A 20,622-nucleotide genomic window follows, 5' to 3' on the forward strand; every position below is an offset into this window, starting at 1 on the left:
AGCAGCTGTGAAGCTCCCATATGTCCAAGGAATCACTTTGTGTGTGTGTGTGTGTGTGTGTGCATTGATAGAGTAGTCAGGCCAGAACATAGTTAATGCAGTATAACATTAAAATCCAAGCAAGCTCATGCTGTCAAATTTTATTTTTTGTAGTTTCAAAGGCTGCTCCTGACATAAGTGACAAGAATAATCCTATCAAGTGAGTGCTTCCCTCCAAATTAGAAACATCCATATTTCACCACATTTTGTATTGCAGGCTTATTTATAGCATTCAAACTCTACTGTTTGACATTTCAGCAGGGTCCATTTCAGCTCTCTTTTTGAAGGTCTACTTTTAAAGCAAGCATTATGGGAATTGTGGCTCTTTGCTTATGCTTAAGTATGAAAACAGGCATTAAAACAATATCTTTATTGGAATGCAAGGTTTAATTATATGAAAGATGAAACATATTCTGGTAACTATTAATTTTATAACACTCAATGTGATTTGTACAAAAGTAAGATGTTGAAAATAAACCTGATGCTGACCCTTTCCTTTTTATCAGATTCTTCTTTTTCCCATTTACTTTTATCCCATCCTTTCATGCTGTGATTTTCTACTAACTCATGATACATCTTTCTCTGAGGTTCTCCAGCATCCAGCGTTCACAGTAAGAGTCCTCAGTGTTGTTAGCTTCTCTGCAATCCACAGGGTACATGACGTGCTGTGTTTCTAAAAGCAGAAGGTGGCCTTCACTTTGAAGGAAGTCAGCTAAGGTGTAGTTATGATCACTGTTTCCTTTCATTGCTTTCTATAATTGATCTGACCAAGTCTACTGCAATGCATTTGTTTCAATCTGAATGGTTTAATATATTGTACACTACAGCATCAGGTAAAGGTAACTTAAGCTATTCCCCCTTTAACAGTGATTGTTGCTATTATAATTGAAGAAAAGAGTAATATACAAATTCAATAGAGGGACATATTAATATAACAAAAATAATCAAAATAATTTCATATAATATATGAGAAAAGTGTCTGTTAGGCTTGTGAAATAGTCTCTGCGCAATTAAAAAGATTTATTATTGTTGTTTCTGCCTGAAGCTGAAAAACCAGGGGAAAGAAAAGACACACCAGATATCCTCAGCTGGGTACAACCTAGTCACAATGTCATCACTGATACACCATGTGTTATATATTTGATAAAAGGCAGTCACTATGTTGTTAGAGCAGCACAATTGCTTACAGATTCTACTACATCTTCTGATAATCCAGGAGAGATAGCAGCAGGCAACGTGAATTTCTTACTCTATCCCAGCCACCAACATAGGGGTGCAACTGGTATACAATTTATTGTGTACTGGCTTGTGTCCCCCACCCTCCAAGCAGGGATGTGTGAATCACTTACTTTTTCATGTGTTCATTCATACATCAGTTCTGTCCTGTTTCCATATTAATCTGTGATTTTTTAAAAAACAAATCCCCATGAGTATGTATATTGCAGCACATAGCTGGGGAATGAAGAGACAAGACAAGATGAGGTGTGGGTAAATCAAGGGCCATGTTTATTGGAATAAAGCCAATTACATGCTTGATTGCATGGTAAAATGATTTGCAGAGACAAGTGTAGAACCTGACTCATCCCCAATCGGGCGAGGGCACCCTGCCATGGAAAAGGGGGGTCGTCCAATCCCAATCCCCTCTTCTGGGCCCCATCCCCGCAGGGTGGTTAGGGAGGCCTTCCTGCTCCACCCCCCTCAGGGCCGCACAACACTGAGTGGATGTTACAGGTTAGCCCCAAACGTGAGCCTTATCCTGGTGATCTGAATGTGGGGGGACTTACATCAGTCCCTCTGTCATGCACAGATCACTTCTTGCTGAAGTTTAGACTTACTGCGGCTTTTCCCCTCTGCAAGGGTGGGGGACTTAAGTTGGTTCACCCACAGAGACTAATGGATCTGGATGGTTTCCAAAGGGGTCTGTGGAGTTTACCAGCTGATAGGGCTAGTGCTCATGTTGAAACCCTAGTTGAACTGTGGAATACAAAAATGACCTGGGCGGTTGACATGATTGCTCTTGAGCGCCCTCTCCTGTGTAGAGATTGTACGGCTCCATGGTATACCCCAGAGCTGAGAGTGATGAAATTTCAAGCTGCCAAGTTCCCACAATGCCACCAGCATTGGCTCCGGTTGAAGCCTGCCCAAAGGGGCCAACTCCTGAAAACGTGTCATGTGATGGCGAGACGGCATCAGCCACGCCACTGTCCAGTCCAGGAACATGGCGGCCAAGAAAGAGAATATTAAATGTAAGGCACTGAGTCAGAAAGGCACGCACCAAAATCATTACTCTAGCATTCCTGGAAGTAAGAGATTTGATAATGTGTACTGTGGCCTGGTTATCACACCAGAAATGCACCACAGAGTTAGCCAACTCAGCCGCCCATAGGTGCACAGCAACCACTATTGGGAAAAACTCCAAAAAAGTCAAATCCCTAGTGATGCCAGCTTCTGCCCATGCCCCTGGCCATGCCTCAGCACACCACCTATCCCTGAAAATAACCCCAAAGCCTAAAGCCCCAGAGGCATCAGAGTGAACTTGCAACTCCGCCTCCAGCAGCAAATACCTATGCCAAAATGAAACACCATTAACTGCTCCAAAAAACGTGACCAAACTAGCAAATCCTCCCTCATGTCCCTAGTAACTCTGGCCCGATGGTGAGGCCTGGTGAGGCCCTTCCTCAGGTCACAAATCCTGCACAGAAACGCTCTGCCAGGTGCAATGACTCTGCACGCAAAATTCAAATGCCCCACCAACTACTGAAGCTCCCTGAGTGTAACCTTCCTTGCTTCCCACATGTTATCCACCCTGCACTTCAAATTCCTCAGCCTGACTGCTGGTAAGCAACAAGCCTGTGCTACCGAGTCAAGCTCAATACCCAAAAAGGTGAGCACAGGAGAATGGCCCTTGGTTTTCTCCTTCGCCAAATGCACACCTAACTCCCCTGCCAACTGCCCAAACGTCCCCATCAGCTGGCTGCACTGTTGTGAACCAGCAGGACCAGCAAACAAAACCATCTAAATAATGCACTACTGCATCACAGCCAGCTTGCCTGCTGAGAGCCCACTCAAGGAATGTACTAAAGCGTTCAAAAGCTGAACACAAAATAGAACACCCCATGAGCAAAGCTTGATCCACATAAAACAAACCCTTGAAAGAAAATCCCAACAGATCAAAGTCCAAAGGGTGACAAAATGCTGACTTAATATCACACTTCCCATGAGAGCACCCTTGCCAAAATGCTGGACCATCAAAACTGCACTGTCAAACGAAGCGTAACACACGAAACACAAATGTTCAGGAATAGCATCATTCACCGACTGCCTCCTTGGGTAACACAGGTGATGAATGAGTCTAAACAGTCCAGGATATTTTTTAAGAATGATGTCCAAGGGGGAAACCCTTAGCGTGGGCATGGGAGGGTGATCAAATGGGCGCAAGACCCGCTCCTCAGCCACTTCCTCATTAATTTTCTCCTGCACCACTAACTCCATACCCACTACAGACCTAAGATTCCTTGACATATAAGGCCTATGCTCCCCAACAACCGGAATTCTAAAACCACAACGGAAACCTTCCCCCAAATAAGCTGTATCTGACCTCCTAGGATGATACCAGAGCAAACCCATAAGCTGTGGAAGTTTAATCTGTGTGGGGCTCCTTTCCTGAAGGCTGTCCTCCAGCCCCTGGTTTTTCCCCCTTTGAAAACCCTTAAATCCCTGAGACCTAGGGCAACTGGTGAAGGGATGGGAGCCAGCACAAATGGAACACTCGTGCCTAAATTTACACAGGTTCCTGTTACAAAAGCCCTTCGCGCTAAACTCCCAACAGAGCAGGCAAGATTGAACCCCCTGCCCCGTGGACCCATGGATAGGAGCCACACTGGCAGACTTACCAAGCAAATGCCCACTATCTTCCCTGTCACCCTGCACGGGTCAAGCTGCAGTCATAAACTGCAACCACAACTCAGAGTCCTTCCTGTCCCACTGCAGGTAACAATCCACTGTCACCCTCATTCTAAAGGATTCATCATAGGCCAGCCATGAATTCCGTATGCGTTCTAAAAACTATATCAAGGTACTTCACCAAGGCTGCCGCCCCCATGGGCTGGCGCTGGATCACTACCCCCATATAGATCAAAAACCCTGCCAACCAATTGCCAAAATCCTATCCACCTCCTTCCGTTTAAATTTCACATTAACCCGTTCTTCCTGCCTATCCTTCTTCTGTTCAGGCTCTCGGTATAATAAGGAAAACAGGTCAACATATTCCCTTTTCCATAAATGCTCCTTTGTTGCAAGCAACAAGTGAGCCCCCAGGGGAGAGGAAGTCTCCCCAAACAGCAAAGTGCCAGCCTGACCATAAGCCAAAGGATCAGCAGGCACCTGAGGTAGGGCCGCCCACAGAAGTCCAAACCTGCCTGCAAGCCTCATTCGCAGGCTGCTGTTGGACCGGATGAGGCATCCCCCTTCCATACCCAGAAGGAGAATAAGGCCACCCCTGATGCGTTCCCCAAGGCATGCCCTCAGGCCCCATCCCAGGGCACCCAGGCATTCCCCACACATTACCTGCAGGTGTAGACTCACTGTAACCCGAATGAACCGCAGCTTTATCTAACGCAGGACTCTCAGGAGCCACCACCTCCACCCCAGGCTCCAAACAAGGAGGTGCAAACCAACCTGAGAGCCCTCCAGTGTAGCCATTCGGCCTAAAAAAGAATCCCAATCAGTGCCATACTGACGTTTCTTACTCTGTGGCCCCTTAGCTGCTTTAAATCTTGCCCCACTAACATCCTGAGGCCGCCTATTCCACCTCTCCAGTGACTCAATGAGAGGCAGTGCGGAAGCCATATCAGGGCCCTCATCCTCTGAGGATAAGGATTCCTGAGGTGGCATTGGCGGCCTTGGAGCCAGCCGCTTCATGGCCTTCCCCTTCCCTTTTGAGCCTCCGGTGCCCTTCTTGGGAGGCATAACAGGTAATTCAATATAGGATCCCAAAATGGCCACCGCACAAAGCATAAATTAGGAGGGGTCTCCTAACCACTCTCAAACTACGATTCCCAGGATTTTTTTGGGGGGGGAAGAAGCTGTGATTGTTTGAAGAGGTATGATGGTGCTTTAAAGGGATGGTGTGGATGTGGCCTGCATCAGACTGTGGTGTTACCCACCCTCGACAGGACATGCTTCTGTTGTAGAAATAGCCAATCAGATGCCCTGCACATGTTGCTGGACTGCAGCTCCTATCATCTAGAACTATTGCACAGTGGCCATGCTGTCAGGCGCCTGCCGAGCCACAGGCGGTTGGTCCTCCTCATGGTTGCTGCCTGGCTCCTGCCGGCTCTCCTGCTGGTGCCACTGGCGTGCTGCCCCCTGGAGCCGTCCTCCAAGTCCGCTTCTCAGCTGCAGCCCTGCTGTGCAAGCCAGACTATGGCTCCAACACCACCTACTCCCTCTTGATAGCAGGCACTATTTTCTGCCCAGCTGCTGGCACCATCACCTTTGTCAACGTGCGGCTGTGGTTGGCGGCTCACTCCCAGGGTCGGCGTGGGAAAGGCAGTCCCTCCCAGGAAAAGCGGCTGGGATGAAGGCTACAACTGGATGCTGTGGCCCACATTCTTCTACCGGTAGTCACCACCTTCTACGTCTGTTTGGCACCCTGCATAGTTGCCATCCTGTATAATTCTCTCACCCAGGAAAGAATTCACGAATGGGTTGCGTTTGTAGCCTTGTGGCTCCCCACTGGCAACAGCTTTCTCAGTTGCTTTGTCTACTTCTGGGCCAACAGGAGCTTCCGGCACAAGTTCCAGAAGATTGGGCATAAGCTGTGCTGGCCCTACTGGGCCAGTCAGGAGGAGCAGCAGCACCATCTCCCCACCATCAGTGTGGCTGTGAGCAATTCAACCTGTCCCTAAGACTTCTCTTTCTCCAGCAAGCAGTCTTTCTCCATCAGCCGTGTCCTCTTCTTCCAAGAAGGCCAAGCCAAACAGTGGGAAGCCACCACTGATCTAGGCTTTCCTTAACTCTGTGTGGTTTTGGAAAACCTTGCTGCAGCATGAGGCTTTTCCTAGTGTTTGTCATCTTCTGGCTTCATCAAAATGAAGGCCTCTGTGCCAGTCATCTTGGGGATGTAGAGAGGACTGCCAGTGTTGGCCTCTGGCCCTGTTCCTCTGCCTGGGCAGCAGCCTGTTCTCAGGGTGAAGCCTTTCCTGACATGGAGTACTGTTGGTGCCTGCAAAGGTTTTGTGGTGAACAGACTGCTTCCTTTCCAACTGTGTATATCTCGTAACTTCCCACTGAAATCCTGCAACTTTTCACACAACGCCCAAGAAAATCAGGACATTCCCCTCCCAACAACAAACATATGAAACTATAGACCTGGTTGCAAATGCAATTCAGCTGGCTTTGAGGAATTTAACATAGAAAATGCAGTTACTTCTACCATGGATAAAGCCACCATTAAGAGTTACTATGTGTATTGTTATTTAACGTTTGCAGATTGTATTTTGTATTGTTTTATTGATGCATTTTTATATTGTATTTTATATTTGTGTTTTTTGTAAGCTGCCTTGAGGGCCTTTGGCCAAAAAGTGGGGTATAAATAATAATAATAATAATAATAATAATAATAATAATAATAATTTATTCAAAATGGTTGCCCCCATGAAGGAGCAAAGTGTGCTCCAAAATGGCCACCACACAAAATGTATCCAAAATGGCCACCCCCACAAAGAAGCAAAATGTGCTCCAAAATGGCCAACTACCCTTATGTAAAAATGGCGGGGAAAAACCTAATGGCCCCAGCAGCCCTCAGCAGCCTGCCTGGGAAGAGGCCCGGCCGTAGCCCCTCAAATCACTCAGGTCCTAAGGCCTGCCAGGAGTCCCGTGCCTAATCCTTGCTGCTGCCACTCTGCTCCGCTCTGCACCGGGCCCACACAGCCTGCAGCTGCAGCTGTCAATCACCACTGCCGCGCTGCGCTGCCCCAATAGCCACCGAGGCTTCACCCTGCTGCCTCCCTTGTGTCACTTCCCCGCATTCTAGCTGATCTCCTATGCACTGTGATACAGCTGATCGCTGTCTGCAGCTCAACAGTGCCCTCAATCCCTGTGCTCCAGATGATCACTGGAGCACCACGCTACAGCTGATCATGGAGCGCAGCGCTCAACAGCTCCCTCAATCCCCACGCTTCAGCTGATCAGGCCGCAATCCCTTGAACAAGGTAGGTTCTGACCTGCCCAGCTCTCACGCGAGGCCAAAAGAGGCTGAGGAGAGATGGAGCAGGGCTTGAATAGCCACCCTGCTCCGCACCCTACATGACAGGCACGGATGGCATGACGCACCAAGGGAAGGGGCTTTGAAGCCATGCTAGATCTTCCCCAGCATAGCTGCAAAGGTCCACTATCACCAGAGCCATTGGGCCTGCTGATGGCGGCAATTAGATGCATTTTCTTTCCAACATTTTATCTAAGTATATTTTTCTCTAAAACTCGTATTGCTTTTTATCTTCTTGAGCTGTGTTGTAACATTTGCAAAGTGTGAAAGCTGGTAAATAATTAAATTCCAACCTGCATAGTCCAGGAGCTGCAGATCAGGTCAGTCTGTGTTGGAATTCATAAAGATTAAAGTTGTCAGGCATCCCTAAGCCCAAGGATCCTTAAGGGGAACCTGATTGAGGTTTCACAGGAAACTCACCCTCATTCCTCATCCCACTGTAGTCTCTACTCAGTGCCAAAGACTAAGAATACCATCCTGCCAAACACAATTATATGAATTACCTTACTACGATGAAGGAAAAGTTCAAGTACCTTCTATGTCAAGGGAGACCTGGTAAAATGTATTTCCTTCTTTGTAGCGTCATAACCAACTAAAGTCCGTATAAAGGAAACTGTTAAGGAAACCATGAATGATTGCACATATATAGGCAATACACTGTACGTGGAAGTATACATGGAAAGAAGGGCAAGGCAAAAGATGCACTGCTCGCCAGTCTGACTTGAAGCTTTATATATATTTCCCAGTCACACTAAGAAAAGGTAGTTTTCCCATAGTCTGTGTGCAGCTATCCTGTCCTCCATTCAACCATCCTTGTGCTGGGAAACAAATAGGGTTACTTACTGTTGCCCTTTTATATTCTCATGTATTTTATTGTCAAATCAAACATAAATACTGGGTGCTTCACAATGGTTTCATGTGATCTTTGTCAATTATGTGAATATCTAGGGAACTACCATGGATTGAAACATCCATTTGGGAAACTGCAAGAAAAGTTGCAAATATGTGGATTTTGAAAAAAAAAACCCATTAACTGGAATGTATTTCTTATCTCCTGGTATATTTAAGGAGAATTTAATTTAGGATAGCTAAGGATAGTTTTTGTGAACATTTATTGTTCACAATAGGTTGACTTCAGCTTTGTCAGCTTAATTTTCAAAAGTGCATTGGGTGAATACAGTGCCCAGAAAATTAGAAGAGCCATCAGTGATTGACTGCATTTAGGCATCACAATGAAACACGTTTTTATAATGATCGGAACATGATTGGCGAAGTGTGGGTTTATGTGTTTCTCCTGGCTTGCACACCCATTTTTGTCCAATTGGAGCTCGTCTTTTCAGTTGAATCTCATCAACTATGGTTAATCTTAACCAGGAGTGGCTTACCCAGTGGGGCAAAATTGCAGCAATAACCACCCAGCAGCATCATTGTTGCTTATCAACTTATGACAGGAAGGTTAGGGCTATGCGGACGCATCTGTGAGTGCTGGATTGGCTCCACCTGTGTGTCCAAATAGCCCTGATTCAGTGCTTTTAGCACAGGAGTGCTAAAGAGGTGTCACCTTGCCTCTTCCTTTCCCAGGAAGTAGCAGCACTGCTGTTGCTGCTTGGAGGCTATTGCTGTGGCTCCATCCCACCAGGCAAGCTGCTCCTGATCCTAACTATTGCTTGTTTGAAACAAAAAAAACTTCAAACTATGGGTTATAAAGTTGGCCCTTAAAAAAATGAATTCTAAATTCCCTGGAGCCTCACTGGAGAACAAGGGGGGAGGGAGAGTGTACAAACCTGAGGCTCTCTTAGGCTCATTCCTATTTATCATGAAATCCAAGCAGCTATTCTGTGCAAAAGGTCACAGTTCCTGTCCCAGCCACTTCTGGATTAGGAGACGGATATCCTGGTGAGTCGGGTATGTGGAACTGAGGAAGCCCCTGGGCACATATTCATTAAAAAAAAGCTATACACAGTATTTTTCTTAATGCCAATGCCATAGTAACAACAAATAGTAATTGCATATAAAGTCATAGAAGGCTGTTAGTGTGCCTTGGCTGATAAATATATTCAAAATCAATCTAAATATTCAGAAAGAGAGAAGGAAAGAGGAAGAAAATTGGTATAGCACTCCTGAAAGTGTCCAACCAAAGAAGCCCAAACACCAGCAATTCCCCGCCTACAAAAAATGAGAATGTGAGAGAGGAGGATTCCATCCCAAACCTCTCTCTGACATACTAGCTCTCCAGGTGCAGAGAACATACCTTTAAGAACTATCAACCTGGTTTGAAATAAGTCCCTCAAATGATTTTATGAATCCTCCCATTTTCCTTTTTCTCCATTATTTTTACTTCCTGTATGTGGTTTCTCTGCTGTGACTTTGTAATGCTGCTATGAAGAGGGCAATAGTTTTAAGTCCTATGTTTTCTCTTATGTTATTCTTTTCTACTCTACTGCAGTTTGAAAATACAGCAGTTTTAGGAATATTAAAGATTGTCTCTTCAAATTGACTTTAAAGACTTTGTCTGCACCTTACCCTGTCCTCCACCTTTCTCTAAACAGTGAGGCAATGAAGTGAAAGCTGTAAACCGCAATGGACTAGCTTAAAACTGGCAAGATAACTGGCTGTTGGTTTAGATTTTCATTGTCACTGGGGATCTCCATCTGTCATTTGAATTGATTCTTTCTTTCATTCAACTTTCCAAATTATACTAGATTAAGAACCAACTCTTCACAAGTTCAAAATTTACTGTCATGAGTAATCATTGGTCTGATGCCATCATCAAGGTAGTTTAGGAAAATATATAAGCTTACTTCTAATAACAATCTGCAATGCCAAGAGCACAATGTTATTTCTTCATTTTTATAACATTGGCTGGGACTAATACTGTCATATTATCATTATCCTACTCTGTCCCTTTTTTGTCTCTAAATTCTTCTGCCTGGTTGCTAAAAAGGAGTGTGTTTATTATTGCTCATGCAGCCCAAATGAAATAACTTCCCATTTTTCTCCTCTTAGGCTGTTAATTATATTTGCTGTCTGTTATTTTTATTGCTTTCTTGGAAAGCCTGTGAAGATAATTTATCTCTTTCATAATATTGCCCTTTCACATACTGCAAATACTGAGCTTTTTCCTCTTGCCTTTCAGTGAAAGACTTTGAGTCAACAATTGTTTCAATTGTTTCTTCCCTTGTTTATGCATTAATAGTGTTCTTGTTGTCTTCAAAATATAAACAGGGTTGAGTATCTAGATCCCAAAGCAGAGATGATGTCTGCTCAGTTACCAAAGTAGACGCAAAAGAATGGTGTCATGGGACAACTATGTCAAACAGAGATGGGCAAGCATCCAAAAACCTTCAAATATGTAGTTATATATTTCATTACTGATAGTCATACTACTATGAGTATGACTAAGTTGGATATTATTATCACCCATATTGTGTATGAGCATATTAATAAAAGCATTGCATTGTGCTGTAGCTTCATGGAATGTTTAATTACAGCTCCCTGTAACCAATAAATAAAGTTTTTTTCAGTGTTGGTAAATGCAGCATGGATAACACTTTGGAAATAATAAGTCATTCCATCTATGAAGAACCTGAAATTTTTAGAATATGTTGTCTTTTTTTTTCTTGGTTTAATTAAAAGTATTGAATTAAGCCATGGTTTCTGACCTTTTGGGTCACATAACCTTTTGAGAATTTGATTAAAGCCATGGACCACCTCCCCAGAAAAATACATGTAAACACACATAAAACATTGCATACAATTTATTTTATTGCATTGGGCATTGATTTTTTTTGTGTGTGCCTGGTTCACTGCCACCTGAAGGCCATCCATGGAACCCCTAGGGATCATAGATTAAGAACCCCTGAATTAAGTAATACTATTCAGATTCCAATATATGTAAAGCATTTGATTTAGGTTCTGAATCCAAACCAGGGTTGGGGAACCTTTTCTGGCTAATAGGCCAGTTTTTAATTTCACTGACTTCTGGCGGGCTAATTTGACAGGTGGGTAGGGCTGGAGGTCTTGGAGGCTTAAAGAGAAGCATGAGGATGTTTGAAATCCTTTTGTAAACATCCCTGTGCTGTTTGTTGAATCTCTGATTTTTGGCTGTTTGAAAGGGCTGTCTGAAAGCCCTGCACTGTTTTTGGAGTTTCCAAAAACTGGAAGCTTAAAGAGCAGTGTTGGGGTTGGGGGGGGAGTGGTTGTCACTGAATGGAAACCATTTCCCTCTCCTTGAGCAAGGTGGGTGGGAACATGCCTTGCTCCAGCAAAGGAACAATTAGAAACTCAGTTTAAGCTCCTTTGAAGTTATGTAAAATGTCAGTTGTAGGGTGTGTGGGTGTGGCTTCCCCAAAATGCAAAACACTCTTTTCAAAGGTTTAGGTTCTAAGGTTGCAATCCAGTGCACATGTACCTGGGAGTAAGTCCCATTGAACCCAATGGAGCTTACTTTTGAGTAGACACATATTAAATTGCAGCCTAAACCTTAGAAAAGAGCTTCAAGCTTTTGCATCAGCTGTTGCTGCTGCCGCTGCTGCTGCCGCTGCCACTTTCTGGCCCTCCCTGCTTCCTTTATGGGCCTACCCTTCCCTAACTGCAATGCTGTTTCAATGTTTTCTTTTTATGCATGCATTGTAAAATAAGCTGAAGCTGAAGGCCTGGTGTTCACAGACGCAAACATAAATAATAACAGTTTTATGTGCATATGCTAAGGGTGGTCACCAGCCACAATATTCACCTTGGATCTATAGTGTTGGGAAGCAACCCAGCCTGTTTCAGATCTACTTTGCGTGGCTGCAGTTCAACCTGTTATTTGGGTCCAAATTAGATCTGTTAAATCCAGAGCGATAGCTATAACATTTTTCCTTTTCACAGAGGTGGATGAAATTTGTGGCAAAGGAGCCCTTTAGAAGGATTAAAGCCTGCAAAATTGCACACGTACCTGTCTAGGAGTTTTCATGGAGGAAACCTTTAACTTTCTTTTTTTCATTTTGTGGGCAATCAGTGAAAACTGGTGAAATGAGAGAGGTGCCTCTAGGTAGTGGGTAATATGCTGTGTTTTATTTATATACTGCTGTTTGATCCAGCTTATTAATGCAAAAGAAAGATAAATGCAATCAATCAGAATAATATAAAGTAGCAGAAATGCTAACTAGGATTGGGGTTGTTGGTCTGTTCCGGATGGGATTGCACTCCCCATAAAGGAGTGGGTCTGCAGTCTTAGAGTCCTGGATCTGGTCTTGCTGCTAGAAGATAACGTAGCAACGGTGGCCTGGGGGGCTTTTGCTCAGCTTTGGCTGTTGTGCCAGCTGCGACCCTATCTTGGATACTGAGATCTGACCATCCTCACCCATGCCCTAGTTGCCTAGTGTTTGGATTACTGTAATGTGCTCTATGTAGGGCTGCCTTTGAAGACTGCTTGGAAGCTTCAGCTGGTTCAAAATGAGCTGCCAGGATGTTAACTAGAAAGATCCACTTTGAGTACATTACGCTTGTGCTAAAAGAACTACATTTGCTCCCAGTTTGCTTCCAAGTAAAATGCAGAGTGACCATTAAAACCCTAAAGGTTTGGGGCCTAGGTATCTATCTGCCCGTCTTCCTCTCATTAGTTATGCCCATCGCAAGAGAGTCAGGAAAGAGGAGCTGTTGCAAGTGCCTACTATATCTGAAGCCCGACTGGCAAATACTTGCAACAGAGACTTCTCTGTCATGGTCTGTAGACTATGGAATGCCCTCCCCTGTGAGGTAAGATCATCCGTGTCTCTTCCCATTTTTAGATGGCTGCTGAAAACCCATCATTTTATTCAAGAATTTGGTTGAATTTTACCCCTTCATACTGGTGTTTCTAAGGATTGTATGGATTTGTTTATATATGGTTCTTTGTATATTTTTGTATTTTTAAATTTCTGTATTGTTTTATGTATGCTTTGTATTTATAAAATCTATGTAGTCTGCCTTGGGACCCGCATTCTAGGTAACAGACGGACAACAAAAATATTATTATTATTACTATTTATTACATTCGTATACCGCCCCATAGCCAAAGCTCTCTGGGCGGTTTACAACAATTAAAACATTAAAAACAAATATACAAATATACAAATTTAAAAACACTTAAAAAAACATTTTAGAAACACATGCTAAAATGCCTGGGAGAAGCAGAAAGTCTTGACATGGTGCTGAAAAGATAATAATACATAATAAATGTATTATTATTATTAAAATCACAAAATACCCACCAGTCATACTGCATATGTGTTTGTGAGCTGCATACATGCTATCACCACAAACACTGGTCCCCAACATTCCACTTCTCACTTGGAAGCCAAGTTAACTCTCTCACACACAATCTGGTGCTCCAATCTCTCACTTAGAAGCAAGCCCATTTACAACCATCATCCATGGGCAGTGTCCTGTCCTCATCATACATGACTTTGGTATCATCTGCTTGGGGCTGGGCCACCATTGGAGACCCACAATCAACAGTGGTCTGGACATAAATAGACTGTTGCTCTGCAGGTGCAGCAGAAAATTGTTGGGGAGGCTAAGGTTGGTATCCACCACTGAGCCAGCAATAATCATGCTACTGCTATCTGCAATGATCAAGACAACTGGGAGCTTACTTAAAGGACAAGCACCCTTAACTTAGTGGGAAGTAAAGAACCATACCTAGAAGGGGAAGGGGATAAGCCTTTAATAAAATATCAGTAAAGCTGGACATCATGAATTCAATGTAATGAAATAACAGGTACTCTAAAACTGAAGACAGGAGGATGAAGCTTTGAGCAAGCAAACTAAAAATGGGAGAAAAAATTAAAATGAATAATAAGCATCCAACCAACCCCCCCACACACACACAGTTTGGAGGAAGGGGAAGAGAAACTCTTAAGAGAAATTTGCACAAACCTAAGGATAAGTAAGAGAAAACAAATGAAATGAAAAACAAATAATTAAAAGTTATTGTTGGAAAGCAGAAAGATATTAGAATAAAATTAATAAATAAAACACACAAAAAGCCCTACAGCTGAAGTGAGAGACAGAAAATGTAGGCCAACCCTGCTGAGTTCTCCTAAAAGTCTGCAAACATCCCTCCTCCAAATCACTATGACTGTAATGCCCTAGGAAAATAATTCACTGTCCTAGACCTGTCCATCAAAAAGATAAAATGAACATTTCCCCCTACCTCTCCCCTCCTCTCTCCCCCTCCCCACTTGAGCTCAGGACTCGGAACTTTAGGGAGTCCCTGATCCAACATGAGCTGCCTTGTTAATGGCACAACCCAATTTAGGCATGTGAAAAACTCACCCAAATTATCCTTATTTACGTCATAATTCTGGCTGAACACAGAATTGATGTGTACCTCTGTGACATATCTATCTGCTAGCATTAGTCTGGGCTATCCATATTGTGCAATTCACATAATAGTAAAGCAACAAAATTTGAGATGGAGGGGGCTTGTTTTTCAAACCCAGACCATTCCAAATTTGGGCTTGCTGAAAATGAGCTTCATACACTGCCCTTGATGTTATTAACCATTGCCAGTTCTCCCTCTTCACCAGCAATCTCCCCCTTGCTTTTGTGAGAGCAGAAGAGTAACCATCAACAGGGAAGACACAATGTAGGCCTGACACTGTTGAACTTGAAATAATGCTCCTGTGCATGGGAGCATTAATTGTTTTCTATTTTTGCTACAGAAAGCTACTCATTTCAAGCACAGAGGCAGGCAGGCCTATCATGAGCCACCCCTGATGCTGGTTACAATCTCTTCCCCCCCCCCAACCCTGAAAAACATTTTTTTTAAAAAACTGGAAAAGGAAGTAAAATGAAATGGTGCACAAAAATCATCCATATGTTTGCAAGTAGGGATGGAGGAGAAATTTAATTCACTTCACATTTAAAACTGAATCTATCAAATTCACATTTTCTGAAACAGTATGAGAACCGAAACACAGCTATCCTTTGAAATATGCACTTACCCGAATTTTGTAATGTAGTTCTTCAACCAAACAATTAGAGGAAACCATTAAGAGAAATTGCTTGCAAAAATGTGTGTATTAGTCAAAACTGCATACAACAATGTGTTTATTAGGATAATTTCACACTAAAATTCTGATTTTTTGTGAGGATAAAAAAACAAATTGGTGCAGAAATGTGGAGAACTGAATTTAAGTCTGGAAAAATAAACTGAGAAAACTGAAATTGACAGATTCTTCAATTCATATTTGCAAGCAGTGAATTGTTGGGAAAAAAACCCTTGTGGATTTTGGGTATTGAGCAGAAATTAAAACCCAGATGGTTTTTCCAGGTAGGCACAAGGAATGGGCTTTGCCAGTAGTGTACAATGTGGTGAGGTGGCCTCTGGTCAATTGCACTGCTGCTGCTTACCTGGAGATAGAGGGGGGCAGGCAAAGCGGTGGCAAGGTTGGCACAGTGCAAACGCACTGTCAGTAGCCCTAGATTGGCTCCACTGGTGTCTTTGCACCACACTGACCTTGCTGTTGCCTTGCCCCTTCCCTTCTACCTCCCATTAAGCAGCAGTGATGCAACCAACCAGAGGCCAGGTGAGTGTTGCCGCCCAGTACACCTTCCACTGTTGGGTCTGCACATTACTAATAAGCAGAGCTTGGAAACATTACTTTTTTGAACTACAACTCCCATCAGCCCAATCCAGTGGCCATGCTGGCTGGGGTTGATGGGAGTTGTAATTTTAAAAAGTAACTTTTCCAAGCTCTGCTAATCAGCACAAAAATGTATTAGTTAGAGAATTCAGCAGCATTGGGAATTGAATTCTCCAGTTTAATTTTTTAAAGCAAGTTTAAAGTGCTAAATATTGTGAATATTTACAATATGAGTGGACAGGTCAGAGTATGGGCACTGAATGACCTTCATATGTCTTTACCCCAGCTTATGACAAGTAAAGCAGAATGTATTATGCAAATAGCTATTTAATTCACATACTGACAACAGACTCCAGAATTGTGCTTTTTTTGTATCTTTATTTTTAATATTTTTAGCACATACTATATAAAGCTATAGCTGATCATTAACTGACTAATAGGATGCTTTTAAAAAAGCTTGCTCTTCTGATAGTTTCCTTGTTTAGAGTTGTGTATTGATCAATTTCTTACCTTTTTTGTATCAACATACTTCTGCATAGGACTTACACTGACATATCCCCATCTACTGCCCAAATCTTTTATTGTTAAATCAGTGATAACTAGTGATCAGCTTGTCAGCTTTTTAAACCAAGCTTGTTAGAACAATCAATCAATTTCTTCAGACGTGGAATTTAATCACTTAGCATAAATGCTTCTTTAGCTAAATGTATGATTACTGCTAAGTCTAATTGAATTGTTTCTTTAAGGAAATGGGAGAGGAGGGTTGCTTATCATTTCAGGAAATTCGGCAAGCAAGAACCTAAGCTTGATATAAATCAAGTGGAAATTCTAGTTATGGAAGAAGAGTGATACAAGGTGATACAAGAGAAGGCATTGGCTCTTTGTATCTAATATTTGAGATAGGCATATAAGTACCCATTAGGTCCATTCTGTCTCTGATTCTGCTTTCTCATAATACTAGAATGTATTGATGGGGTTTCTCCCTTTGAATTATTTTACTTTTTTTAAAAAATGTGGTAGTGGTACACAATAAACTACACTAATATAAAGTCTTACATTGTTAGTCTTCCTGTCCTCCCTGCCTTATTGGACTTTCATACAGAAGACTTCTATGCTGAAGTGTGTTGATGACATAATTTGATCCCTCCTCCTGAATAACATTGTCTCAAAACGGGTGGGCAGCCTTAGGGCCACAGGTCTCCCTTGCCCTAGTTACAAGTGGGTGGCAAGGGAGCAGGGAAAGCGAATAGTAAAAAGAGAAAGTTGGGGGGCGTACCCACTTTTTGGCTCAGATGCTGTCCAGTGTTGATCTGTCCACCATCAATATGGGGCTCCCAACATGTTATCTCAAGGGAATGTGTTCTTAGACAGAAAAAAGGTTGCCTGCCCCTGTTCTGAAAGATATATGATTTTTTTTTAAAAAAAAGGGGGGTATTTGCATGCCAATATGAAGGTAATTCAAAACTGATATTGCCCTTTTAGCAGGCTAATAGACTGTAAAGGTTTGTGGGGTTGGGATCAGAAAGTTTGGGGAACAGAATTAATTTCAAGAGTTGGAATGCAAAATTCACCTCCTTGACTGCTATATTTGTTTCCCCAGAATGCCTGGAAAGTTCTCAATTAAACTTTCAGGCCAGTATTATATGATCTCCTAGTCTTCACAATTTCTTCATTTCCATCAGTGAGAGTAAATTGTACATGTATTGTTGGTGATGGCAACTGTAATAGCAGTCAAGCTGAAAAGAACCTAATGAATTACAATACTATGTAACCAATTAGTTTCTGATATCTCTTGATATCTGTTGATGACACTAAGAACAAATAGAGGTAATTTAGAGCAACAGCAACCCTTCCTATACAGGTTGAATGGGTGATCCTAGTCAAGTAGAGATCATTATATGAATATTTCTGCAGCCTCTTCATAAGGATCTCCAAAAGAAAATGCCAGGGATTGTCTTCCAAATTTATGAACAATTTTGTTGAAAGAAATCCCTGCTCCCTGTCAGCTCTCCTTATACATAAAATATTGTGCTTGACATAGCTGTCATGAAAAGTAAGAGTGAGCATATTAAACCCACTATAAAAACTTTCAACTCTAATCCTTATCTGCCAAATTATGTCCGTAGAAAAATTAGCAAAATGTCCGGCTAAAGAATCAGACAAATTCCATACAATTAAAAATAAATTCTGCATGCACCAAAACACTCTGACTTAATGGCATATTATACAGCCACAGAGTGGCTGTATACCATAGCCAGCATGGATTTTTTGCATTCCGCAATGTTAAATTGAAAATACCCCCATGCCATTCTGATGCTTCCCATAAGCTGATTTCAAAACAAAACTTTACAAAACTTATAGTCCTGAACTCAGAAACACCTGCTTAACAACTCTGTAAATTTTCATGGTGACAAACTAAACAGTCAGAGAGAATCAAGAATTGAAAGTAAAAAGACAGAGAGAAAAACAGACCCCTTGTGGACTTTTTTCTCTGCGTTCTCATAATCTGTTGAAATTCATTAAAATCAGCCATGTTCACAGAGTACGTGTAATCCTGTTACTGACCTTTCCCCATACTCTAACCTTCATCTTCTGCAGTTGAAAAGTTAAAAAAAAATGTATGGCTGATTTTTAATTAATTTAAGAAACATTGGCTTGAACTGAATGATAATGTCGGGCATGCTCAGGAAGAACCAACTGTCCATGTTCTAAAAGTCAGACTCACAGCTCCTGGGCTTGGCTCATCAGGGGGCCACACCCACACCAGACCTTTATTTCACTTGAGGCAGTCATGGCTTCCCCCAGAGAATCCTGAGAAGTGTAGTTTGTGAAGGGTGCTGAGAGGAGACTCCTATTTCCCTGACAGAGCTCCAGTGGCCGGAGTGGTTTAATAGTCAGCCACTCTGATTGAAGGTCTGTGAGGGGAACATGGCCTTTCCTAGCAACTGTCAGCACCCTTCACTAATTACACTTCCCAGGATTATTTGTGAGAAGCAACGACTGCCTAAAGTGAAATAACGGTCTGGTGTGGATGTGGCCAGGGACAGCTTTGGTTTAAATTTGGGTGGGAGGCTACATGTGCCTGCTGTAGAATAAAAAGGTGGGGGAAATGCTGAAAAGCAATGATACTGTTCACAGTGTTTTCCTTTTGGAAAGGAAAGGGGCTTCCCATCTGCCCAGTACCCACCCATCCAATCTCCTCCCCCTCCTCCCCTCCCCTTCCCTGCCCTCTCCTCCCTTCCCCCTCCTTCTCCCCCATGGTCGTTTTATCTATTGTAAGTATGATTGCATGGGAGTAAATACCACAGAACTCAATAAGCATGCATATGATCAAACCTGCCCTCCCCTCCCTTTGCCCCTCCCCCCTAATCCTATCCTTCCCCCTCCTTATGCTCCCCTCTCTGCTCCCTTTCTCCTTCCCTCTCCTCTCCCCTCCCCCTCCTCCACCCTCATGGTTGGTTTTACTTATCCTAAACATGATTGCATAGGAGTAAATCCCATTAAACTCAATAAGCATGCAAATGATCAGACCTGCCTTTTCCCTCCTTCCCCTTTCCTCTCCTCTCCTCTCCTCCTCCCCCCTTCCTTCCTTCTTCCTTCTCCTCTGCCCACTCCAGCCCTCCCTCCCTCACCCCCGGTTAGTTTTACCTATCCTAAACATGATTGAACGGGAGTAAATCCCATTGAAGTCAATAAACATGCAAATGATGAAACCTGTCCTCCCCTCTCCCTTCTGCCTGCTCCCATCCCCACCTTCCCCTCTGCCCTCCCTCCTCTCCCTCCTCCGCTGCTTCCCCTCTTCATCCCCTGTGGTAAGTTTCAGCTATCCTAAGCATGATTGCAGGGGAGTAAATCTCACTAACCTCAATAAGCATGCAAATGATCAATCCATTCTCAGCAAACTTGCGCAGGATCCCATTTCTTACCTCCTGGATTAAAAAGCAGAGAAATTCACTAATAAGCAAAAAACCTTGTGGTTTAAGAACGTACCTATAGCCCACAAATATTTCTATCAAACTTTAAAAAGCAGGGAAATTGGGCAGCTATAGTGAATGCACCAGGGGAGCAGGAGACCTGACCTCCTCTCTGAGATATTGGACTGCCCTACAAATCTGTCAAAATGCAAACACAATTTGGGTTGGTCTTTCACAGTCCAGTCAACGTCCTGTGTAGCTTGTAAGAATTTGGTAATGTGCCTCTGTGTGGCATAGTAGTTATGACCTGGGAGACCAGGGTTCAAATCCCCACACAGCCACGAAGCTCACTGGGTGACCTTGGGCCAGTCACTGCTTCTCAGCCTCAGAGGAAGGCAATGGTAAACTCCCTCTGAATACCGCTTACCGTGAAAACCCTATTCATAGGGTCGCCATAAGTCGGATCGACTTGAAGGCAGTACAACCATAGGTACGTTCTTAAACAACAAGGTTTTTTGCTTAATGAATATTTCTAGATTTTCAAGGAAACATATTTGAACACTAATTATGAAATACCATTACTGTTGAAAAGCTTACTGCCAAATTTATTAATTATTTTGTATTTGTCAATTGTCAGTCCACAATATGGTACTTCAGGTGAAGATAAACGCGTTTGTTGTTGTTAAGCATTCATACTGTAGTAACATCCATAAAATGTTTTCATGTGGGGATCTGTGAAATGTGTACTCTTTAGTACATGTGGGTTCTGTTTTAATTATGACTGTAG

General features: G+C 42.9%; 1 protein-coding gene and 1 pseudogene across 1 annotated transcript in view; both read left to right on the forward strand.

Moving 5' to 3' along the window:
• Nucleotides 1-20,622, forward strand: part of IL1RAPL1 (interleukin 1 receptor accessory protein like 1) — a 1,273,168-nt gene that overhangs the window by 238,232 nt on the left and 1,014,314 nt on the right. The window lies entirely within an intron of this gene.
• LOC133385730 (melatonin receptor type 1B-B-like) lies at nucleotides 5,257-5,948 on the forward strand (annotated as a pseudogene).

The sequence above is a fragment of the Rhineura floridana genome, chromosome 5 (genome assembly GCF_030035675.1).
Source record: "Rhineura floridana isolate rRhiFlo1 chromosome 5, rRhiFlo1.hap2, whole genome shotgun sequence".
Lineage (NCBI taxonomy): Eukaryota > Metazoa > Chordata > Lepidosauria > Squamata > Rhineuridae > Rhineura > Rhineura floridana.